This window comes from Oncorhynchus keta, chromosome 13 (genome assembly GCF_023373465.1).
Source record: "Oncorhynchus keta strain PuntledgeMale-10-30-2019 chromosome 13, Oket_V2, whole genome shotgun sequence".
Lineage (NCBI taxonomy): Eukaryota > Metazoa > Chordata > Actinopteri > Salmoniformes > Salmonidae > Oncorhynchus > Oncorhynchus keta.
Genome location: NC_068433.1, coordinates 170,685 through 182,046, shown reverse-complemented (window position 1 = coordinate 182,046; position 11,362 = coordinate 170,685).

Genomic DNA, 11,362 nt, shown 5'->3' with positions numbered 1-11,362 from the left:
GCCATCTATTTTGTGAAGTGCACCAGTCCCTCCTGCAGCAAAGCACCCCCACAACATGACACCCCAATGTTCATGGTTGGGATGGTGTTTTTCGGCTTGCAAGCCTCCCCCTTTTTCTTCCAAACATAACAATGGTCATTATGGCCAAACAGTTCTATTTTTGTTTCATCAGACCAGAGGACATTTCTCCAAAAAGTACGATCATTGTCCCCATGTCCAGCTGCAAACCGTAGTCTGGCTTTTTATTGGCAGTGTTGGAGCAGTGGCTTCTTCCTTGCTGAGTGGCCTTTCAGGTTATGTCGATATAGGACTCGTTTTACTGTGGATATAGATACTTTTGTACCCGTTTCCCCCAGCATCTTCACAAGGTCCTTTGCTGTTGTTCTGGGATTGATTTGCACTTTTCGCACCAAAGTACATTCATCTCTAGGAGACAGAACTCATCTCCTTCCTGAGCGGTATGACGGCTGCGTGGTCCCATGGTGTTTATACTTGTGTACTATTATTTATACAGATGAACGTGGTACATTCAGGTGTTTGGAAATTGCTCCCAAGGATGAACCAGACTTGTGGAGGTCTACAATACTTTTTCTGGCTGATTTCTTTTGATTTTCCCATGATGTCAAGCAAAGAGGCACTGAGTTTGAAGGTAGGCCTTTAAATACATCCACAGGTGCACCTCCAATTCACTCAAATTATGTCAATGAGCCTATCAGAAGCTTCTAAATCCATGACATCATTTTCTGGAATTTTCCAAGCTGTTTAACAAACTATAGTTTTGGCAAGTCGGTAAAGGACATCTACTTAGAACATGACACAAGTCATTTTTCTAACAATTGTTTACAGACATATTACTCCACTTATAATTCACTGTATCACAATTCCAGTGGGTCAGAAGTTGACATTCACTAAGTTGACTGTGCCTTTAACAAGAAATGTGTGGAGTGGTTGAAAAATGAGTTTTAATGACTCCAACCTAAGTGTATGTAAACTTCAGACTTCAACTGTACATATAAATACATGGATGAGCGATGGCCGAGCGGCATGGGCAAGATGCCGTAGATGGTATAAAATACAGTGTATACATATGAGATGAGTAATGTAGGATATGTAAACATTATTAAAGTGGTGTTTATTTAATGTGACTAGTGATCCATGTCTTTAAGTGGTGTTATTTAATGTGACTAGTGATCCATGTCTTTAAGTGGTGTTATTTAATGTGACTAGTGATCCATGTCTTTAAGTGGTGTTATTTAATGTGACTAGTGATCCATGTCTTTAAGTGGTGTTATTTAATGTGACCAGTGATCCATGTCTTTAAGTGGTGTTATTTAATGTGACCAGTGATCCATGTCTTTAAGTGGTGTTTATTTAATGTGACTAGTGATCCATGTCTTTAAGTGGTGTTATTTAATGTGACCAGTGATCCATGTCTTTAAGTGGTGTTATTTAATGTGACCAGTGATCCATGTCTTTAAGTGGTGTTATTTAATGTGACTAGTGATCCATGTCTTTAAGTGGTGTTATTTAATGTGACTAGTGATCCATGTCTTTAAGTGGTGTTATTTAATGTGACTAGTGATCCATGTCTTTAAGTGGTGTTATTTAATGTGACTAGTGATCCATGTCTTTAAGTGGTGTTATTTTTAGTGATCCATGTCTTTAAGTGGTGTTTATTTAATGTGACTAGTTATCCATGTCTTTAAGTGGTGTTTATTTAATGTGACTAGTGATCCATGTCTTTAAGTGGTGTTATTTAATGTGACTAGTGATCCATGTCTTTAAGTGGTGTTATTTAATGTGACTAGTGATCCATGTCTTTAAGTGGTGTTATTTAATGTGACTAGTGATCCATGTCTTTAAGTGGTGTTATTTAATGTGACTAGTGATCCATGTCTTTAAGTGGTGTTATTTAATGTGACCAGTGATCCATGTCTTTAAGTGGTGTTATTTAATGTGACTAGTGATCCATGTCTTTAAGTGGTGTTATTTAATGTGACTAGTGATCCATGTCTTTAAGTGGTGTTATTTAATGTGACTAGTGATCCATGTCTTTAAGTGGTGTTATTTAATGTGACCAGTGATCCATGTCTTTAAGTGGTGTTATTTAATGTGACTAGTGATCCATGTCTTTAAGTGGTGTTTATTTAATGTGACCAGTGATCCATGTCTTTAAGTGGTGTTATTTAATGTGACTAGTGATCCATGTCTTTAAGTGGTGTTATTTAATGTGACTAGTGATCCATGTCTTTAAGTGGTGTTATTTAATGTGACTAGTGATCCATGTCTTTAAGTGGTGTTATTTAATGTGACCAGTGATCCATGTCTTTAAGTGGTGTTATTTAATGTGACCAGTGATCCATGTCTTTAAGTGGTGTTATTTAATGTGACTAGTGATCCATGTCTTTAAGTGGTGTTATTTAATGTGACCAGTGATCCATGTCTTTAAGTGGTGTTATTTAATGTGACCAGTGATCCATGTCTTTAAGTGGTGTTATTTAATGTGACTAGTGATCCATGTCTTTAAGTGGTGTTATTTAATGTGACCAGTGATCCATGTCTTTAAGTGGTGTTATTTATGTGATAGTGATCCATGTCTTTAGTGATCCATGTCTTTAAGTGGTGTTATTTAATGTGACTAGTGATCCATGTCTTTAAGTGGTGTTATTTAATGTGACCAGTGATCCATGTCTTTAAGTGGTGTTATTTAATGTGACTAGTGATCCATGTCTTTAAGTGGTGTTATTTAATGTGATCAGTGATCCATGTCTTTAAGTGGTGTTATTTAATGTGACTAGTGATCCATGTCTTTAAGTGGTGTTATTTAATGTGACTAGTGATCCATGTCTTTAAGTGGTGTTATTTAATGTGACTAGTTATCCATGTCTTTAAGTGGTGTTATTTAATGTGACCAGTGATCCATGTCTTTAAGTGTGGTGTTATTTAATGTGACCAGAGATCCATGTCTTTAAGTGGTGTTATTTAATGTGACTAGTGATCCATGTCTTCAAGTGGTGTTATTTAATGTGACCAGTGATCCATGTCTTTAAGTGGTGTTATTTAATGTGACTAGTGATCCATGTCTTTAAGTGGTGTTATTTAATGTGACCAGTGATCCATGTCTTTAAGTGGTGTTATTTAATGTGACCAGTGATCCATGTCTTTAAGTGGTGTTATTTAATGTGACTAGTGATCCATGTCTTTATTAAGTCCCTGTATTACATGCATGATTTGAGTCTGTATGTTGGCAGCAGCCTCTCTAAGTTAGTGATAATTTGAACAAACATTATTGTGGCAATTCTTATATTGGAGTAAAACTGTTACTAAGACTTTAATCTCAAGAGGAGGAAGGTTTAATGTTGAAGTTGTATAATCTCTTACTAAGAAAACAGTCCTGGTCATATAGGCCTCGAAAATATCCAAAATAACTAACAACAACACAGAATGAATACATTATATCCAAAACAATAGAGAATGAATACATTATATCCAAAACAACAATAGAGAATGAATACATTATATCCAAAACAATAGAGAATGAATACATTATATCCAAAACAATAGAGAATGAATACATTATATCCAAAACAACAATAGAGAATGAATACATTATATCCAAAACAACACTAGAGAATGAATACATTATATCCAAAACAATAGAGAATGAATACATTATATCCAAAACAATAGAGAATGAATACATTATATCCAAAACAACAATAGAGAATGAATACATTATATCCAAAACAACACTAGAGAATGAATACATTATATCCAAAACAATAGAGAATGAATACATTATATCCAAAACAATAGAGAATGAATACATTATATCCAAAACAACAATAGAGAATGAATACATTATATCCAAAACAACAATAGAGAATGAATACATTATATCCAAAACAACAATACAGAATGAATACATTATATCCAAAACAATAGAGAATGAATACATTATATCCAAAACAACAATAGAGAATGAATACATTATATCCAAAACAACAATACAGAATGAATACATTATATCCAAAACAATAGAGAATGAATACATTATATCCAAAACAATAGAGAATGAATACATTATATCCAAAACAACAATAGAGAATGAATACATTATATCCAAAACAACACAGAATGAATACATTATATCCAAAACAACAATAGAGAATGAATACATTATATCCAAAACAACAATAGAGAATGAATACATTATATCCAAAACAACAATAGAGAATGAATACATTATATCCAAAACAACAATAGATAATGAATACATTATATCCAAAACAACAATAGAGAATGAATACATTATATCCAAAACAACAATAGATAATGAATACATTATATCCAAAACAATAGAGAATGAATACATTATATCCAAAACAACAATAGATAATGAATACATTATATCCAAAACAATAGAGAATGAATACATTATATCCAAAACAACAATAGATAATGAATACATTATATCCAAAACAATAGAGACTGAATACATTATATCCAAAACAACAATAGAGAATGAATACATTATATCCAAAACAATAGAGAATGAATACATTATATCCAAAACAACAATACAGAATGAATACATTATATCCAAAACAACAATACAGAATGAATACATTATATCCAAAACAACAATAGAGAATGAATACATTATATCCAAAACAACAATACAGAATGAATACATTATATCCAAAACAATAGAGACTGAATACATTATATCCAAAACAACAATAGAGAATGAATACATTATATCCAAAACAATAGAGAATGAATACATTATATCCAAAACAATAGAGAATGAATACATTATATCCAAAACAACAATACAGAATGAATACATTATATCCAAAACAACACTAGAGAATGAATACATTATATCCAAAACAATAGAGAATGAATACATTATATCCAAAACAACACAGAATGAATACATTATATCCAAAACAACAATAGAGAATGAATACATTATATCCAAAACAACACAGAATGAATACATTATATCCAAAACAACAATAGAGAATGAATACATTATATCCAAAACAACAATACAGAATGAATACATTATATCCAAAACAACAATAGAGAATGAATACATTATATCCAAAACAACAATAGAGAATGAATACATTATATCCAAAACAATAGAGAATGAATACATTATATCCAAAACAATAGAGAATGAATACATTATATCCAAAACAATAGAGAATGAATACATTATATCCAAAACAACAATAGAGAATGAATACATTATATCCAAAACAACACAGAATGAATACATTATATCCAAAACAACAATAGAGAATGAATACATTATATCCAAAACAATAGAGAATTAATACATTATATCCAAAACAACAATAGAGAATGAATACATTATATCCAAAACAACACAGAATGAATACATTATATCCAAAACAACAATAGAGAATGAATACATTATATCCAAAACAATAGAGAATGAATACATTATATCCAAAACAATAGAGAATGAATACATTATATCCAAAACAATAGAGAATGAATACATTATATCCAAAACAACAATAGAGAATGAATACATTATATCCAAAACAACACAGAATGAATACATTATATCCAAAACAACAATAGAGAATGAATACATTATATCCAAAACAATAGAGAATTAATACATTATATCCAAAACAACAATAGAGAATGAATACATTATATCCAAAACAACACAGAATGAATACATTATATCCAAAACAACAATAGAGAATGAATACATTATATCCAAAACAATAGAGAATGAATACATTATATCCAAAACAATAGAGAATGAATACATTATATCCAAAACAATAGAGAATGAATACATTATATCCAAAACAACACAGAATGAATACATTATATCCAAAACAATAGAGAATGAATACATTATATCCAAAACAACACAGAATGAATACATTATATCCAAAACAATAGAGAATGAATACATTATATCCAAAACAACAATAGAGAAAGAATACATTATATCCAAAACAACAATAGAGAATGAATACATTATATCCAAAACAACAATAGAGAATGAATACATTATATCCAAAACAATAGAGAATGAATACATTATATCCAAAACAATAGAGAATGAATACATTATATCCAAAACAATAGAGAATGAATACATTATATCCAAAACAACAATAGAGAATGAATACATTATATCCAAAACAATAGAGAATGAATACATTATATCCAAAACAACAATAGAGAATGAATACATTATATCCAAAACAACAATAGAGAATGAATACATTATATCCAAAACAACAATAGAGAATGAATACATTATATCCAAAACAACAATAGAGAATGAATACATTATATCCAAAACAACAATAGAGAATGAATACATTATATCCAAAACAACAATACAGAATGAATACATTATATCCAAAACAACAATAGAGAATGAATACATTATATCCAAAACAACAATAGAGAATGAATACATTATATCCAAAACAACAATAGAGAATGAATACATTATATCCAAAACAATAGAGAATGAATACATTATATCCAAAACAATAGAGAATGAATACATTATATCCAAAACAACAATAGAGAATGAATACATTATATCCAAAACAACAATACAGAATGAATACATTATATCCAAAACAATAGAGAATGAATACATTATATCCAAAACAACAACACAGAATAAATACATTTTCAGAAATTCAAATATGAAAGTCGTTCTACACAATACCACAACAACAAAAAGTCCAAACTTTTTCAGGAAATCAGGATAAAATACACAGATTCATGCTGTTGATAAGTAGCATCACCGGTCCCTTTGTTTACAATTCTTCTTTGTGTATGCATAGACTTATGGGATAGTAGAACCCTCTTGTCCTAACCTGGGTATCTGGGGATGCTGCAGAGGAATGGGAAGGGCTGTATACGGTGGAGTTGTTTATCAGTGTATGACAGCTGTAAGAGTCGCTCCAGTTCAGTGCTTTTCCTCCGTAGCTCTTTAAAAATATATATATTTTATTTAACCTTTATTTAACTCAGTGAATTCCTGCTCTAGCTATTTGACAAGTCACTGAGCCCGCCTCAACGCCTCTCTGCCTCTCCCCTCTCCACCTCTCCACCTCTCCCCTCTCCACCTCTCCCCTGCCCTCTCTCCTGTCCTCTTCTCCTCTCTGCTGTCATCTTCTCCTCTCTGCCTCTCTCCTGTCCTCTTCTCCTCTCTGCTGTCCTCTTCTCCTCTCTGCCTCTCTCCTGTCCTCTTCTCCTCTCTGCTGTCCTCTTCTCCTCTCTGCCTCTCTGCTGTCCTCTTCTCCTCTCTGCTGTCCTCTTCTCCTCTCTGCCTCTCTCCTGTCCTCTTCTCCTCTCTGCTGTCCTCTTCTCCTCTCTGCCTCTCTCCTGTCCTCTTCTCCTCTCTGCTGTCCTCTTCTCTTCTCTTCTCTCCTGTCCTCTTCTCCTCTCTGCTGTCCTCTTCTCCTCTCTGCCTCTCTGCTGTCCTCTTCTCTTCTCTTCTCTGCTGTCCTCTTCTCCTCTCTGCTGTCCTCTTCTCCTCTCTCCTGTCCTCTTCTCTTCTCTGCTGTCCTCTTCTCCTCTCTGCTGTCCTCTTCTCCTCTCTGCCTCTCTGCTGTCCTCTTCTCCTCTCTGCTGTCCTCTTCTCCTCTCTGCTGTCCTCTTCTCCTCTCTGCCTCTCTGCTGTCCTCTTCTCCTCTCTGCTGTCCTCTTCTCCTCTCTGCTGTCCTCTTCTCCTCTCTGCCTCTCTGCTGTCCTCTTCTCCTCTCTCCTGTCCTCTTCTCTTCTCTGCTGTCCTCTTCTCCTCTTCTCCTCTCTCCTGTCCTCTTCTCTTCTCTGCTGTCCTCTTCTCCTCTCTGCCTCTCCCCTGCCCTCTCTCCTGTCCTCTTCTCCTCTCTCCTGTCCTCTTCTCCTCTCTGCCTCTCTGCTGTCCTCTTCTCTTCGCTGCTGTCCTCTTCTCTTCTCTGCTGTCCTCTTCTCCTCTCTGCTGTCCTCTTCTCCTCTCTCCTGTCCTCTTCTCTTCTCTGCTGTCCTCTTCTCCTCTCTGCCTCTCTGCTGTCCTCTTCTCCTCTCTGCTGTCCTCTTCTCTTCTCTGCTGTCCTCTTCTCCTCTCTGCTGTCCTCTTCTCTCTCTGCTGTCCTCTTCTCTTCTCTGCTGTCCTCTTCTCCTCTCTGCTGTCCTCTTCTCCTCTCTGCTGTCCTCTTCTCCTCTCTGCTGTCCTCTTCTCTGCTGTCCTCTTCTCCTCTCTGCTGTCCTCTCTGCCTCTCTGCTGTCCTCTTCTCCTCTCTGCTGTCCTCTTCTCCTCTCTGCTGACCTCTACTCCTCCCTGTCTCTCTGCTGTCCTCTACTCCTCTCTGCCTCTCTGCTGTCCTCTACTCCTCTCTGCTGTCCTCTTCTCCTCTCTGCTGTCCTCTTCTCCTCCCTGCCTCTCTGCTGTCCCCTTCTCCTCTCTGCTGTCCTCTTCTCCTCTCTCCTGTCCTCTTCTCCTCTCTGCTGTCCTCTTCTCCTCTCTGCTGTCCTCTTCTCCTCTCTGCCTCTCTGCTGTCCTCTTCTCCTCTCTGCCTCTCTCCTGTCCTCTTCTCCTCTCTGCTGTCCTCTTCTCCTCCCTGCCTCTCTGCTGTCCTCTTCTCCTCTCTGCCTCTCTGCTGTCCTCTTCTCCTCTCTGCCTCTCTGCTGTCCTCTTCTCCTCCCTGCTGTCCTCTTCTCCTCTCTGCTGTCCTCTTCTCCTCTCTGCCTCTCTGCTGCCCTCTTCTCCTCCCTGCTGTCCTCTTCTCCTCTCTGCTGTCCTCTTCTCCTCTCTGCCTCTCTGCTGCCCTCTTCTCCTCCCTGCTGTCCTCTTCTCCTCTCTGCTGTCCTCTTCTCCTCTCTGCTGTCCTCTTCTCCTCCCTGCTGTCCTCTTCTCCTCCCTGCCCTCTCTGCTGTCCTCTTCTCCTCTCTGTCTCTCTGCTGTCCTCTTCTCCTCTCTGCTGTCCTCTTCTCCTCTCTGTCTCTCTGCTGTCCTCTTCTCCTCCCTGCCCTCTCTGCTGTCCTCTTCTCCTCTCTGTCTCTCTGCTGTCCTCTTCTCCTCTCTGCTGTTCTCTTCTCTTCTCTGCTGTCTTCTACTCCTCCCTGTCTCTCTGCTGTCCTCTTCTCCTCTCTGCCTCTCTGCTGTCCTCTTCTCCTCTCTGCTGTCCTCTTCTCCTCTCTGCTGTCCTCTTCTCCTCTCTGCTGTCCTCTTCTCCTCTCTGCTGTCCTCTTCTCCTCCCTGTCTCTCTGCTGTCCTCTACTCCTCTCTGCCTCTCTGCTGTCCTCTTCTCCTCTCTGCTGTCCTCTTCTCCTCCCTGCCTCTCTGCTGTCCTCTTCTCCTCCCTGCCTCTCTGCTGTCCTCTTCTTCTCCCTGACCATCTCTTGATGTAATCTATGTTGCTTCTCTCTGGGTTCCCGAGTGGAGCAGAGGTCTAAGGCACTGCATTTCAGTGCAAAAGGTGTCACTACAGACCCTGGTTCAAATCCAGGCTGTATCACAACCGGCCGTGATTGGGAGTCCAGTAGGGCGGTGCACAATTGGCCCAGCGTTGTCTGAGTTTGGCCGGTGTAGGTTGTCATTCTAAGTAAGAATTTGTTCTTAAGAGACTTGCCTTGTTAAAAGAAAAAAACATATTAATTCCCATTATGTTGGTCTGCACCATAACTGTCTCTCTACTGCTGCCCTGTGGACATTAGAGAGAACTGCAACATGGGCCTCGAACAGACAGACACACAGCCAACCAGACAGATGCAGGTTGTTGTGCAAAAGAAAATTGGTAGATACAAAATTACATTACAGAATCTATGAGACACATGTGTGTCGTTAATGGAGCCCCTGTGTGTTGCTTCACAGTCCCTGCTGTTCCATAAGGTGTCAAGTGTCAAAGTAACCTGTCGTTTCCATCATTTGTGTCAAAGTAGCCTGTCGTTTCCATCATTTGTGTCAAAGTAGCCTGTCGTTTCCATCATTTGTGTCAAAGTAGCCTGTCGTTTCCATCATTTGTGTCAAAGTAGCCTGTCGTTTCCATCATTTGTGTCAAAGTAGCCTGTCGTTTCCATCATTTGTGTCAAAGTAGCCTGTCGTTTCCATCATTTGTGTCAAAGTAGCCTGTCGTTTCCATCATTTGTGTCAAAGTAGCCTGTCGTTTCCATCATTTGTGTCAAAGTAGCCTGTCGTTTCCATCATTTGTGTCAAAGTAGCCTGTCGTTTCCATCATTTGTGTCAAAGTAGCCTGTCGTTTCCATCATTTGTGTCAAAGTAGCCTGTCGTTTCCATCATTTGTGTCAAAGTAGCCTGTCGTTTCCATCATTTGTGTCAAAGTAGCCTGTCGTTTCCATCATTTGTGTCAAAGTAGCCTGTCGTTTCCATCATTTGTGTCAAAGTAGCCTGTCGTTTCCATCATTTGTGTCAAAGTAACCTGTCGTTTCCATCATTTGTGTCAAAGTAACCTGTCGTTTCCATCATTTGTGTCAAAGTAACCTGTCGTTTCCATCATTTGTGTCAAAGTAGCCTGTCGTTTCCATCATTTGTGTCAAAGTAGCCTGTCGTTTCCATCATTTGTGTCAAAGTAGCCTGTCGTTTCCATCATTTGTGTCAAAGTAGCCTGTCGTTTCCATCATTTGTGTCAAAGTAGCCTGTCGTTTCCATCATTTGTGTCAAAGTAGCCTGTCGTTTCCATCATTTGTGTCAAAGTAGCCTGTCGTTTCCATCATTTGTGTCAAAGTAGCCTGTCGTTTCCATCATTTGTGTCAAAGTAGCCTGTCGTTTCCATCATTTGTGTCAAAGTAGCCTGTCGTTTCCATCATTTGTATAAAAACCAGATTCTGCCGTCGTCTCCAGTTAAATGATGAATTGCACTTAGAAGAGGACACGTTTTTCCTCTTCCCTAGACTACTAAAAATATTCCCCATGTATGCAATTTCTGTAAGTGCGTCTACTCTACTGCTCTATGTCACATATCGATGATATGAATGCTTTATTGTAAAGGTGATTTTTTTGCTTTATTATAAAGGTGATTTTTTTCTCATGCATTCTGGTACCTCAGAGGCCCCCGGGTCAACCCCCTCTCGCGCTCACTTTTTGTTCCGGTATCTGCCAAATTCCAAATGAAGCCTCTGTCCAATATGATACTGGGCATCCTAACCTGTGAAGATTATTTGAAGGTTGTGTGGAATCTCCCAAACAATTTGTCATCATCACTGAGTACTGTCTTTAAGGAAGTCTGAACGATTTCCTGCTCAACAAAGAGATAATGTTACTCTCAACCGGGGTACAAACACACACACACACACACAGAACAAGATACACAGACACACACACACACAGATACAG